The sequence below is a fragment of the Myodes glareolus genome, chromosome 19 (assembly GCF_982192425.1).
Source record: "Myodes glareolus chromosome 19, mMyoGla1.1, whole genome shotgun sequence".
Taxonomy (NCBI): domain Eukaryota; kingdom Metazoa; phylum Chordata; class Mammalia; order Rodentia; family Cricetidae; genus Myodes; species Myodes glareolus.
Window position 1 is genome coordinate 43,612,297 of NC_142044.1, and position 13,402 is coordinate 43,625,698.

Below are 13,402 nucleotides of genomic sequence, written 5' to 3' on the forward strand. Positions count from 1 at the left end.
AGGGGTTTGCACTGTGACACAGTCTTGAAAATAACTCGCCCTTCCCTTCAGGGATCTCAGGGTTTTCCTTTGAAGGCCACTTCACTGAATTTCCTATGACTCCTCATCTACTGCTGTGGATTTGGGTTCCTCTAGTGTGTTTATACTCTTGAAGAGCATTGTTAGCTCATTGGCGATGTCAGATTTCAGGACAGAGAACTGAAAGCTATAAACTTTCCACCTAAAACTGCATTTTTAAAATTTTTTTTTAGTATTGTGTGATTCTGAAATTTACCACAAGATAAAGTGGTTAAAATTGATCAAAACGCCATGGCCAGCAGCATAGAAGAGGATATTCTTGAACAGGATTTCAAGCTCTTACTCTCCCTAGGTTGTGGTGCATTCGGGGAGGTGAAGCTGGCCTGCCACCTGCCCACTCAAACACGAGTGGCTGTCAAGGTCCTTGAGAAAAACACCAACAGTGTGGCTGACATCAGCACTGAAGTAAACATCCTTCAGTCTTTAGAACACAGGAACATTGTTCAATTTTTTCACATGATCGACACACTGACAACCACGTACACGATCATGGAGTATGTGGCAGGAGAAGACCTGGAGAGCTGCCTCAGGGCACTGGGCTGTCTAAAGGAGGAGGAGGCCAGAGTGATTTTCCGGCAGGTTGTATCAGCAGTTCACTTCCTCCACCAGAGACGCATCGCACATCGAGACATTAAATTAGAAAACATCCTAGTCGATGCAGCAGGCAATGCAAAGCTTTGTGACTTTGGTATGGCGATTGAAATCACAGAGGGGCAGATGTTGGAGGAGATCTGTGGCTTATTGCTCTATTGGGCCCCGGAGGTCTTGGCACGGAAACCATACAACGGATTGGCAGATGATATGTGGAGCCTGGGCATCGTCCTATACACCCTGGCCACAGGGCATTTTCCATACGTAGAAACCATCCTGGAAGCTATGCACAGGCTCATCACCACCACAACGTGTCCCATTCCATACCATTTATGAATACCCTGTCATATTATAATTGCTCATGGTCCCTACCTGGTACAGAATAACAATAGGCCAGCTTGTGGAACAACCATGGCTGGGCCCCATTCAACAGCTTGTACCACCAGCCACTAAGGAACTCCTTCCCAGGGTTGTGGAGACTATGTGTACTATCGGATATACCTGTGAAGAAATTGTTTCATCCCTAAAGCACAGGCAGCCGAATAACCTAACAGCCACCATGAATATAATCAAATACAAACTGAGTTGTGGAGATAGCCATATGCAAAATAAGACCTGATTAAATGTGACCCATGCAGCTCCCCTTAGCCTCCCTGTTGCCTTGAAGAGAAGAGCTAGCCTACCAGACCTTCCTGCTGGGAAGAGTCACTTCCACAAAGAGCATTTGGGTGAATGTGTCCAGAAGTGCAGAAGCTGTACTACACTCAAGAGATCCTGCAGCCTGGAGATGATGCCGTGTTCAGGTAACACAGTTCCAGAAAAAGATGCCTTTATGGCTGATGTCATCAACTCTACTCCAGAGAACACTGTCATCAACAGGAATTCAGTTGACGGTCTGCCTGGCAATCTCTGCTACCCAGAATCAACTCTGGATGGAACTTTCACCAGGTTTGTGAACATGGGCTTCACAGAGGAACCATCCACGGGTGAAGCCATTCCCAGTGACCAGTCCCAGGTGGCACTCACAACATCTGAATCCAGGCCATTCTGGGGCTGGAAACTGGTGAGGAATCGACTTTCCCAGGCACTGAGAGCACTGTGCTGCTGCTGCTGCTGCTGCTGCCGTCATCTGCCCACACCACGGTGAGTCCTGAATCCTTGTGCCAGACACAGAACAGAAAAGAGAGGACAGTCGAGACTTACGTGGAGTGCTTTTGGTTTGGTCACGCAGAAGGATTCCTCCCTGTTTTTTCACAATGTTGTTTCAATATCATTTATAAATGGCAAGTTGAACCCACATAAGGTACAGATATTAAGATGTCTAGTACGCTAGATAAAGTGTAGGAAGGCACTGTGGGCAGGCCTGCTTTCCGTCCCGCCCGGCTCCCGCACAGCTAGCTTAGCCCCGGAAATAACAACACACAAGTTGTATTTATTTAAGCACTGCCTGGCCCATTATCTCTAGAGAGTTAGTTACTGGCTAACTCTCACATCTTGATTAACCCATTTCTAATGATCTGTGTAGCACCACAAGGTGGTGGTTTACCAGGAAGTATTCAGCATGTCTGACCTGGTGGCTGGATCCATGGCGTCTGCCTCACAGCCTTCTTCCCAGCATTCTGTTCTGTTTACTCTGCCTACCTAATTTTCTGTCCTATCAAAGGGCCAAGGCAGTCTCTTTATTAACCAATGAAAATAACACAATAGACAGATAACCCTCCTCCATCATTTCCCCTTTTTCTGTTTAAACAAAAAAGAAAGGCTTTCATTTTAACATAGTAAAATTACATATAACAAAACAGTTATCAAGCAAGAATTATAGTTATACTATTTATATCTATTTTACCTTTTATCATCATTAAGGAAAACTATAACCAACCATTCTTCAACTCTATCAAAGACTCCAGAAGAATATAATATTACCCAAGCAAACAAGACATAAACAACTTCCAAAACTCTAGAAATGACAGAGACATCTTGCTGCCTGGACAGTCACCCAAAGTTCCTCTGTATCATTGGGGCATCCATCTTCGGCCTTCAGGCCCATAGTATCCAGCAGACATTTCCACGAAGCAGGAAATTTCAAAGGCAGTTCAGTTACTATCTGCTGTGTCTTGCAGAATGTCTCGCAGACTCTTTCATGAATCAGGAACCCCAAAAGATCATCTCACCTTTAGACAAGTTCAGCAATCCTCTCTCTGTGGGTTCTCTGTGTCCAGTTTATACAACAATCCAGGCAAGAGCAGTTTCTTGCCCAAATGGCTAACCAACTCCATAAGAAGCCTCTTCGATACCCATCTTCCTCTTGTAGTAGATTGGTGCTGCCAGGATCAGACTTGTCTCATTGTCATGAAAAGTCCTAAGTTATTAAAACATTGAAAATGCCATATTCTGTAGTCTTTGAATTCTATGAAGAATGCCTATCTAACTAAACTGTATCTCTATACCTAGAAAATCTAACTAACATGACTACAAGAATGATTATTATCAATGATTATCCATTAACAACCTATATTTTTAATTATACATTGCATTTTTAAATGAACTACACAATCACAATACCTCATCAAGATCAGAAATACATATACATATAACAAAATTGACCTAAAATCCATACCAATGCAAATTATTAATATCTATATCATATCCCCCTTTAAATGTAAAAGAACATTTATAAACAATATTTGGGAATATGGATGTAGTTATTTCTCTCCAAACTGCTTCCTGCTGTATAGGGGCACTGTTAATCAGATCTTTCATGGTATAACCTGTCTGCCAGGTTCATCTCAGTTGGCAGTTGAATGAAGTAATTTTTTGAGGGTGTTCACAACAATCTTTCAGGAGTGCATGGTCTATCATACCATATTGGGATAGAAGCAATCCACAGGGTTTCATTCTCTGTGAAAACAAAAGAAGAACCTCCTTTCCAAAGTATCATATCCTTAGATCCAAATTCTGAAGTCAAGGTATTTTCAAAATATCTATCTTGGATTAGTTCAGCAGCATTTATAAACAAATATCTTTTAACAGCTGTTGCTCCTTCCTCAGCATTCAAACAACTCAAAGAGAGCATAATAACATACAGTATCAAGATTCTCTGTGTATTTTCCATCTTTGTGCAGCTTTATTTTAACCTTTATTTCTTTTATTTTTTTCTTTTAACTTTTGGCTTTTGAGACAGGTTCTCTGTATATATCTTTTTTTCCTGGAATATCTCTGTAGACCAGGCTATCCTTGAACTCACAGAGATCCCTCTGTCTCTGCCTCCCCAGTGCTGGGCTCAAAGGTGTTTGCTACCACACCTTGAACTCACAGAGACCTGTGTGCTCTGCCTCCCAGGCATTGGGATTAAAGGTGTGTACCACCACACCCTGAAGTCACAGAGGTCAATCTACCTCTGCCTCCCAAGTGTTGGGATTAAAGGTGTGTACCACCACACCCAACTACTTTCTTTCTTCCTTTTTTATTTTAAGAATTTTAACTTTTAGCCTGCATATATTTTTAAGACACTAAACCATTTAGAGGTTTTCTTCAACTTTGAATCTTTCTTTTACTATCTCTCTCTCTTTTTCTGACTACAGGAGTCTTTAAGGAGAGGATGAAAGCCGTGGCTTTGACGGCTGAATCCAGCCCACTCCTTAGCTTTCCAGCCTCATGGCAGAGATACTGCCAGAACCATTTTTATCCCCACAAGTCTATGGCATTTCAAGGTCCTTGCCAGCAAACAAGCTGCAGCATTCTGCTCACAGACCACACTCAGTCAGACCGCCTGCCTGAAAGAGTCAGAGTTTGCCCTGGCAGGACAGCCCAGAAAGCCAGCATTTTCAAACAGCACAGCTTTTTTCCTGCTACAACTGACAACAGAAAAACATGCATTCAGCTTTTCATCAACTCCATTTAAGTGTTTCGTGGCAGGACCTCTTAAAAGAGCTGCAGGGTTTTGCAGCTAAAGCTGAGTCAGGAAGCCTCACTTAGATGAGAGCATTTGCTTGCCTCTAGCAAGAAGAGCAGACCTGAGAAATTGCTGCTACCAAGAAGACATGCTTTCTTCTATTCTTTCCAAGCTTTCTCAGGCTTTCTGTGGATTCAGTTATCCACGTCTGGGCGCCATTTGTAGTAAGGAGCTGCGGGCAGGCCTGCTTTTCATCCCGCCCGGCTCCCGCACAGCTAGCTTAGCCCCGGAAATAACAACACATAAATTGTATTCATTTAAGCACTGCCTGGCCCATTATCTCTAGAGAGTTAGTTACTGGCTAACTCTCACATCTTGATTAACCCATTTCTAATGATCTGTGTAGCACCACAAGGTGGTGGCTTACCAGGAAGTATTCAGCATGTCTGACCTGGTGGCTGGATCCATGGCGTCTGCCTCACAGCCCTCTTTCCAGCATTCTGTTCTGTTTACTCTGCCTACCTAATTTTCTGTCCTATCAAAGGGTCAAGGCAGTCTCTTTATTAACCAATGAAAATAACACAATAGACAGATAACCCTTCTCCATCAATAAAGTTTCACAGTTTCCTGTTCATGTAAATATCCGCAATGCCGAGCCAGAAGCAAATAGCATAGCATATGGACCACAGGGTGGAAAGGAAGGGAGGGGATTTTGGATAAATGGGACAAAGTTTCAGAATGGAGGAATTGGTAGGGAACTATAACACCAAACATTTCTCTGTCACAGTTACTAACAGGGATGCTTTCATGTTTCTTTCTTCTTTGAAATGTGGAAATTGAAATGGCCTAATAGAATTCCAGCCCTGGTGAGGAGTGACTGCCAATAAATGGGGCCAGCACAGGTCTCCAGAGTGTCAGGTCCCTCCAAACCAGGGCAACAGACTCCAGCATCCATCCTCCAGCTATTGGGAATCAGCTGTGCGATTGCTTCTTCTTCAGTTTCTTCCAGCTCCAGCACTGCTGTTGTACGAAGATGTGGTCATAGGCACAGCATCCCAATGACCCTCTACCTCCCTAGCTCTGGTTGTGCTTGCAGGATGACTCACACTGCATGTAAAACAGCTGACTCTACAACCAGGAATGCCTTTATACCAATCTCGGCTGCTCTCATTTGATAACTCTAACCTCTTCAACTTACTCTGTGACTGTCTCTGAAAGGACAGCGAGACCTGTGTGAGTCTCTGGAGGAGGGAGACGGATGAAAGGAGATAAAGGGGATGAACTGGGAAACAGGATCGAGACAGGAAAAGGGGAAATGAGAGGTGGTGTAGATTAAGGAATACAGTCTGTGCTGAGGATCTTCCTGTCAACAAATAACATGAAAGAAATGGGCGTTACTGACCTGTTACAGGGTCTCTGGACAAGCTAGAGCAGGAAGAAACCTCCCCTGAAGAGCATATAGGGAGGGTCTAAGAACAGCCAGCAATGAGCATGAGAGAGCCTCCTCTGATGGTTCCAGCATGTGTCAAGGCTCACATGTAGGATGCTGCCTTGGAAATTTTATCTTGATCTTTCCTACTGAGTTAGGGTGTGGCAGGAGAAAAGGGAGGCCTATTGGTCAGTGGATTCCCATCTTCCTCAGTGATGAGTAACTGCTGTCTGTCAAAGTCACTAGAGAGGGACTTTGGTTACTCCCTCAGTTTTTATTTAGGGAGAGTGAGATGACCTATTTGAAATACTGTCTTGGTATGTAACTGGCAGGATCAGGTCATCATGTTGTGTCCTGTGTGATGATATGTCAGGGCTACAGGATCTGGTGTCCATCTTCCTGTTATAGAGTCTCAGTTCCACCTCACTGCTGCCCTGCACTGTTGTTGGACATCCCTGCGTAGTCACATGCAGCATCAACACTGAAGGCCTCCCTCCCTTGTTACATGGATCCTGTTAGACCAAGCTTCCCCAGCATCTAATAGCCGACCTCTGTCGACAGGACAGACATACACACAGGATTCAGGCTTTAGTCCTCTGTGATCTCTTCATCACCTTCAAACTTATTTCCGACTGTCTTTAGGAAGAACTGCAGGAAGCATAAACACAGTGGGGGAAGGGAGTAATGCGGGACGACCAGGGGAAAGGGAGGTGGAGAGGTAAAGAGGAAATGATAGGACCTGTAGAGAGAGGGCTAGTGTCTGTCCTGAGGAGCTGACCTGGATATGAATCAAGAGAAAACAAGGTTTTGATGGGCAGGGGTCTTGAAGAAGTAAGACAAGGAACAAATGTCTCCTGCAGAGCAGAGTGGGAACTGTAGTTTCTTGCCAGTGATTGTGACAAAGTCTCTGCTCTGAAGATTTCTGGCTTGTGTCAAGGTAGAAAAGTGTGAGGCGGTCTTTCAAAAGTCTTCTTGACTGGGGCTACTGATGGAGGGTTTCTCAGGCAGAAGGGTGCTCATCATAATTGGAATCCTCCGCTGGTCCTGTCTGCCATGGCCTATGGTAGGTCTGATGACATTTGTGTCTTTGTCCTCACAGGCTCCTTCATCCAGGCTTTCCATGTTGCTTCCCATCGCCTGATCCAAGAATCTGGCATCATTTTCCCTTGTCACAGAGGGATTTATAACTTACATTATACCTCACATCACCGTTTGTTCTCCTCCAACGTGGGGAACGTAAGTATGTCTTCCCAGGCCTGATGTTGAGTTCTTCCTTCACAAGGCCAGCAGCCCGGGAATTTCTCTATGACCAATGCCCACAATAGGGGCATGTGCACAAGGAAACCTTGGTAGTCATGGAGCTCCTGGTGACAGCCAGTGGTGCAGTGTGAACACTGGTGAGTGTGGGGTCTGAATTGTTTTCCAGGACACATTCCAGGTAGGGAGCAGCTCGCTGAGTTGCAACGGGAAACTGAACTCAGTTGGTACTCCAGGGCCCTATCTGTGAGCATCATCCCCTGAAGGTAAGATTGAGTGCAGTGAGTATCTGTGTGTGGTAGAAGAGGAGTTTCTGAAGCCTGGTCCTGATGTCATGAAGAAAAGGATCTCATGAGGTGGCCTCTGCCAGACTCCTAACACAGAGGGAAAGTTACCATTGTCTCGCTTGATGGAAGAGCAAGGGGCAGCTGAGAGACTGCGGAGGTGTGGCAAGGGAGGAACCATCTTCTCTTTTGTACTTGGCATCTGGCTTCCATCCTGAGCATCTGAACTTTTAGCAAACTCTGGTGAATATTGAAGTTTTGGCCAGATCTTCATCCCAGCAGGACAAGAGTCAGCTTGTGTTGTCAAGTACTTTCTAGAACCCTGATCATCTGGTGAGTCCCACGTACACAGAACAAGAAGCAGCTTGCTTATGGGGTGAGAGCTACTTTTAGTTTGTGGGCATCAACTGGGATCAGGTCTTGTTTCTGTTGCTTATCAGTGAAGCCAGGGCTGTGAAATGGTTGAGGGTTTTGTTGAATTCTGCAAATGAGATAGGGAAATTTTATGAATCTACATTTAAAATTTATGTTTTATGACTGGATCTCACTGTTTATTCCTGGCTGTCCTGAGACTCTCCATGTAGGGTATACAGATCTCCAACCCATAGAGATCGACCATATACCCTGCCTCCTGAGTGCTGAGATTACAGATGTACACTTCCACTCCTGGCTTCAAGAGTTGTATGGCGTCAATGGTAAGTTCCTCCAAACAGCTGATGCAGAATCGTTTCAGTTCTGTGCTTTTTTCATCTTGATAGAGTCAGGATTGAACTGAAGATACTTTCATTCAGGATGGACAAGAAACAATGGGCAAAGTCCAAACCTAACCTTCAGAATAGAAGTTTATGTCCAGTATTAACAGACACCTGGATGTAAGGAATGCCATCAGGAGTTCTTCTGTGGACACAAGTCAGTGGCCTGGGGACATGTACTATTGCTGATACATCCTTGGGAACAAGGCACAGAGTATTAAAGCCCATGCACCAACCGTGTTTTCACAGAATCTCCACCTGAAGTCTTCGCACAAGTCATATGACTTCACACTGACCAATCAGCAGAGTCCAGATCGGTTTCCTGGTATGATTGGTTGAGTTCTGTCCATTTGGGCCATGAGAACATGGCTGAGGACTCAAGGTTTGTCACTGAGACACTGGGCTCCTGTCTTGGGATGTGAAGTCAGAGCTTTCACTCTAAGGACACCAGTGCTAGAGGCAGCACATGAAGCCACACATTCTAAATAGGAGCTTCCAGTCCTACTCATCAAACACACAGAGAGAATCCACTTGGCTGCTGGCTTCCACGGTAAGACTTGGTCATAGACGCCCCAGTGATTTCTTTACTTGGTTTGGGTTTGTTTTTCGACCATTGAACCATCTTCATACTTGCAGGCTAATGGGGGTCCCAGAGCTGCCGGAGTCCTGATACTGAACCAGCTAGGACGCTGAAGCACACGCTGGACTCTCTGTGAGGGTAGAGATGATCATTCCCCTTCCCAAGACATTGTGGACCATCCCTGGGTACTACTGTCCTTCTCCGTGTCTTTAGTGTTCTGACATTCATGTTCTGGCTCCTACAGACCTCCAGATTTTCCATATGAGAGAAAACAGACCTCTTTGACTTTTGGGACTTGCTTGTCACACATAATGAAGCAATATTAAGACACACATCAATTATGGAAAATGTCAAAATTTTACTCTTGCTGCTGAGCATGTGCTCTTTCCCCATATCTTCAGATAGTTACGTCATCATTTTTTATTTCATCAATTTTTTATACTTGAAACTGTCATCTGTCTTTTGCAATTGGCCCGTTAACTTGTTTCCCCGTATGTGTAAGTAAATATCCAAATCTGACCTCAAAATCTCCAGTCCCACAGTTCTTCCTGCTTCTAAGTAAAGTGACATAGTTGAGCTGGAGATGGGGACAAGAGGATGAGAGACAGAGGCTGCAGAGGCAGCAGGAAAGAGTTTGCAGAGGGAGGAATGTGGATGGGGTGGAAGAGACAGAGGGGAGGAGCCATGGGGAGAGGGAAGCTCAGTGGGTAAGGAGAGTGGAGACTGAGAGCTGTTCGTTTCAGATTCCCTCAGAGCCCCTCCCACGGGTCCTTCCTGTTTAAAGTGATGAGCTCTGTACATCAGGAGACACCGGGTGGAGATTGCAAGTGTGGCCTGAGACTCAGAAGCAGGAGCCCTGTGGGAATTTCAGATGGCAGGGTGCCCACTTACCCAGCATAAAGGGTCTCTGTCCAGCAGAAGAGGAGGTAAGCCATCTACCAAAGGTTTCTCCCCAGGACACCATAGTTTTCAAGGGAAATTTTCCAATGACTGGCCTTTCAAAGCATCTTTGTCAGAGGAAAACTTGAGCCAATACCGTGCTCAAGCTGCCCATGAATGTACAGACCCTGTGGACCAGTCTGCAGGGAAATATCTCAGCAGAACTCATTTATCTCTCCATTTCTTCAGGTTTCTGTTCTTAGTGTAATGTTTCCCCTTGTGAAGACAAGCGAGCTCCTTCTCATTCTTCATCTACCTCTGTTCCCTGTGGTTGTGTTTGCAGTCTTAATTTATCCTGGATTCTGCCCATTAGAAAAGACACAGTCACACTGTGTGTGGCTCTGATTACTGTGTTTCTGAAGGGGCCTCACTGTAGGGAGTTTTACCATAACCGTACTTTTCTCCTGACAGGAAAGTGACCATCGGCTGGATGAAAATGGACATCACTTTGGAATATTGAAACATTGTTCCGCTTTGGAAGTGAGTTGGGATTACGTAGCCTAGGATATAGGAGCCAGAAGTGGGGCAAGCGTTCTTACACCTATTTTATACCCAGGTCCCACTGGTCACAGGAATCAGGCCTAGACAGCCTTGATAACCATAGAGGTAGGACTTTGAGCTCAGCTGTCTGCTTGGCTGTCCTGCTGGGCTAATTGTTTAAGTGTTGTCAGGTGCATGTGGCAGGCAGATCACTGCTCCATGCAGTGAAGGATGGCCACTCTGATGGGGTTGAGTGCCAAGGCTCATCTGTGGGCAACACATGACTGAAGGCATCACTGGGACCACGATAGATCAGCTTGTGCTCATTGAGATGTGTTTGGTTTCTGGTCTAAACTTGGCTCTGCCTTATGGGTTAGGAGGCTTGAGGCTGGCCCGGCAGGCTTCCCTCAGTCCCAAGGGAAAGTGGTGATTGAGCTTGTGTTACAGAGGACGAGAAAGAGAATGAGAAACAGCACTCAAGGCATGGCTTCAGAGGGGTGTTGAGAAAACTTGGTGTAGGTAGCACATCTCTCCCCTCTGATCTTTTTTTTTAAATATCTATTTATTCATTTATTTATTATGTATACAATATTCTGTCTGTGTGTATGTCTGCAGGCCAGAAGAGGGCACCAGACCTCATTACAGATGGTTGTGAGCCACCATGTGGTTGCTGGGAATTGAACTCAGGACCTTTGGAAGAGTAGGCAATGCTCTTAACCTCTGAGCCATCTCTCCAGCCCTCCCCTCTGATCTTAACATCACTGGGGAGGGACAGTTTGAAACAAGAAGGTGAACATCTTCTCACACAAGGGGCTTATAATAACCACAGCACAGAATACAGATGGCATTCACTCTGCTACTCCCCAGTGACTTAGTCTATGTTGGGCTCCACAGCCAGGAGCATGATGAAATGGAGCTGCTTCCTCCTCTGCGGTTGGCTGATCAGTGAGTGGCCACTAAGGCAAGTCAGTCCTGATGTACTCTACTGTCACCAGTGCCTGGGCAAGGGACACTTGGGGACTGTAAACAGGTCACGGAATCACAGAAGAGACAACCCAAGTGGACCAGGGGCCCCAAGCTCATGTGGTGGTCTCTAACAATGTGAATCTCAGAATGCAGACATGATATCCAAGAGGCCCAGTGAGTGACTTTTTAACGCTGGCCACTAGAGGGAGCCTGTTGTGGCCTTTAACTGTTACCTGAGATCAGTCAGCTTCTGATCAGGCTCACACATTCAACATCCTCCTTCCTCACTGTCTCCCTGATGGAGGCAACAGGAAGAGGTGCAGTCAACACCAGCTATTTGTGCCCTGATCTCTACACACACTACCCCAACGTTGCTCAGTACTGTTTCCCTTGCAATGGGGAAAACTGAGTCCCAGAGATGCTCAGAAAGCTTGCTCTTTGGACAGAGCATGACTGGTTGAATCCCTGTTTAAATTCCCCAGATACAATGACCATTGTGGTAGCAGCCTGGGTCCCCTGTAGTCTCAGAGGTCAACCCCAGAACTCTCATTGACCACCCTTCTCTCCTCAGATCTCCAGGTTCTGTTGTGCATGCTCTGGGACAAAGCTCACTGTCACCATAAGTGCATCCTGTGTCGTCTAGGCAAGTGTTGAATGAGATGGGGTGCAGGAAGCACAGTGCCCAGATACAGATGTGTTGGTGGGAACCTGCTCTCCTCCCTGATGCTAGAGCCTTTTCACAGGACAGGAGCAGGGAAGCCAGGACAAACCAATCCCTTCAATCAGAGCTTCCTGAGGAGTCATTACTGAGTTCTCCTTTAGGAAGGTCACATAAGAAAATTGACATCGACCCTGCCTTATTAGGACCCAAATCCCAACAAAAAGAAAGCTGCACTTTTCCAAAGACCACGGGATAAGGACTGGTGAATGAATCTTTCTGCCAGCCTCATCATTAGTCTAAAATAAGGCTTCTCTCATAGATTCTGGGTCACAAACTGAATCATGGACCCCGAAATTCCTGACTGAGGATGTGCACACTGAGCATTAGTGATCTTTAATGTGGAGTCTGTCCTCACCTCTATGTCTCCTGGAAGACGAACATGCCATTGCCTGAGCTCTTGAGGATCTCAGAGGCTCCACTGGACGTTGTGAGGACACTCTGTGGGGGACAAAGAAATGGTTGCTCTTCCACCTCCCAACTACAGACAACCACCCACATTACTGACGAGTTCTGGGGAACCTATCAGAAGGGCCCCTTGGGAAAGCCTCCCAGTGGGTAAACACTATTGTATTCCTGCCCAACTTAGACCCCTCTGCATTTTGACAGTGCAGAACGTAACCTGTGCCTCTTTGTCCTCTCAGATAGCCCAGAAACCCTGTGTGAGCAGGATAAGAAAGAATCTCAGAAGGGCCTTGAGTAATGAATGTGTTTCTCTTTCTGACTGGATCTCCCAAGAAGGGAGCTCTGCCAGCTGTCAGACCCTGCTGAACACCGCCCCCACACACACACACAACCTCAAATACATTCCTAAATATTGGTCCATGAAGAAGTTCCCACACAACCACATACTAACTGCTAGGTATCAGGTCCTACTGAACAATCAAGTCTCCACACCTCGTATTTAAAACAAGGCATGGACCTTGAATGACACTAACTTAACCCCACTAAGTGCTAGTTACCAGGCCATGGCCGATGATCTCCCACTCTGTCCAAAACACACTGCTATTGTTTGGTACCCACAGGGAACCATCACACCACACAAGTGACATTCTCCAGGGTTAATTATCAGGCCCTGTGATACCTCATGACATCAACTCATATAAATTTTAGGATATCAATCCTTGGTATCCAAACACTCAGACCATGATATGTTAACTCCTATAATGGTAACTGAAGGCCCTTGAAACACGCACATCACCCTGCAGCAGCCTCAAATATATTTCTAGGTATATATCCCTGGTATCCCTGGATATCAGACCATCCACTGCCAATCTAGTATATTAACAGGCCTGGAAGGACACTAATTCACCCCATCAGGAAACATATATTTACCAGGTATGGGGAGCTGCTAGAGAGCCCGTTCTACTGCTCCTCACTGATACATATTCTTATTCTTCAGGCCTCTTGGACACCCTACCACCACAATGCCAAAG

The 13,402-nt window shown here is 45.7% G+C and overlaps 1 pseudogene; it reads left to right on the forward strand.

Moving 5' to 3' along the window:
- Window positions 1–279: 279 nt before the first annotated feature.
- Window positions 280–1,816, forward strand: LOC146890957 (putative sperm motility kinase W; annotated as a pseudogene).
- The last annotated feature ends 11,586 nt before the right edge of the window (window positions 1,817–13,402 follow it).